The sequence below is a fragment of the Seriola lalandi genome, unplaced genomic scaffold (genome assembly GCF_002814215.2).
Source record: "Seriola lalandi dorsalis isolate HSWRI2012SDOR001 ecotype SW California unplaced genomic scaffold, Sedor1 jcf7180002051231, whole genome shotgun sequence".
Classification (NCBI taxonomy): domain Eukaryota; kingdom Metazoa; phylum Chordata; class Actinopteri; order Carangiformes; family Carangidae; genus Seriola; species Seriola lalandi.
Window position 1 is genome coordinate 9,293 of NW_019521784.1, and position 1,084 is coordinate 10,376.

General features: G+C 44.7%; 1 long non-coding RNA gene across 1 annotated transcript in view; it reads left to right on the forward strand.

The window, feature by feature from the left end:
- LOC111649570 (uncharacterized) overlaps positions 1 to 1,077 on the forward strand; it is a 4,431-nt gene extending 3,354 nt beyond the window's left edge. Inside the window, exon 3 of the long non-coding RNA XR_002760307.2 lies at positions 517 to 1,077. This is a non-coding gene — a long non-coding RNA (uncharacterized LOC111649570). The remainder of the gene's footprint in view (positions 1 to 516) is intronic.
- Positions 1,078 to 1,084: the final 7 nt, after the last annotated feature.

Genomic DNA, 1,084 nt, shown 5'->3' on the forward strand with positions numbered 1-1,084 from the left:
TGATTTCATTTCATTTGCAGTAACTGCTGGTTTCTCTGTAACAGAAAGATCTTCTGTTCGCTCTGGTTCAGATCAGGTATCAGATCCACCTGTCACATTATAATTAACATGTATTTTTCTCCTGAGGCTTTTTAAATAAGTTCATGTTCAAACAGGATTTTAACCTGCTGAGCTACAGCAGCTCTCACAGAGGAGGAGCAGATCCAGAATTTAGGTTTTGACTGTTTGTAGTTTGTTTTCTCTCCAGTTTAACAGTGACTCCTCTCTTGTTGCTACTGGTAACCAGTCCTGAACACGGCTGAATGATAAACACAGGGTTTAATTTAATGTCCGAACAGTTAAATCTTCATAATGAATCTGCATCCACTGGTTTGTTGTTTGGATGCTAATGCTAATGCTAAAATAAGAGTAGAGCCTGAGGCCTCTGTGTGTAACACCTTCATCAGTATCAGGTTAACGAAGGAGCCAGAGAACTAAACATGATGATGGTTGAATTATCTATTATCTTTCTGAAAGGCATCATGGGAAACGTAGGAAACCGCCGTCTGGAACAGCGGCGGGGTCAGGAGACAGTGGAGCGACATCACTTCCTCTCTGCAGCTGGAATGTGCCGACTGGGAGGAGCGCACAGGAAGAGGAAGTGGAGCCTCCTACCGCCGCTGCAGGGAGAGGTCAGAGGTCACACAACGGTATCGGGGTCTCACCTTTCAGCCCGTTACCATGGAGACAAAACCAAGAGAGGTGGGGAGGGTCTGAATCACTTCCAGATGTGTGTGCGTTTGTGTTTCTGCCAATTATGTGTGTTTGTGTTAATCTGAACATGGGAACATATCAACGCTGTAAACATCCCACACACACACACACACACACACACACACACACACACTCACACACACCTCCGGACTGAGAGCTCGTCAGAAATAGTTTCCAGAGTGGATCAATTAGACGATCCTGCTGGATGGAAAACATATGGAAGTTCAATAACATCAAAATGACTGAGCTGATTCTTAAAGGATCAGTCCACAGTTATTCTATATCTGTCTATAACTGATCCCATGTGCCGATCCAGACCCAGACCCAGACC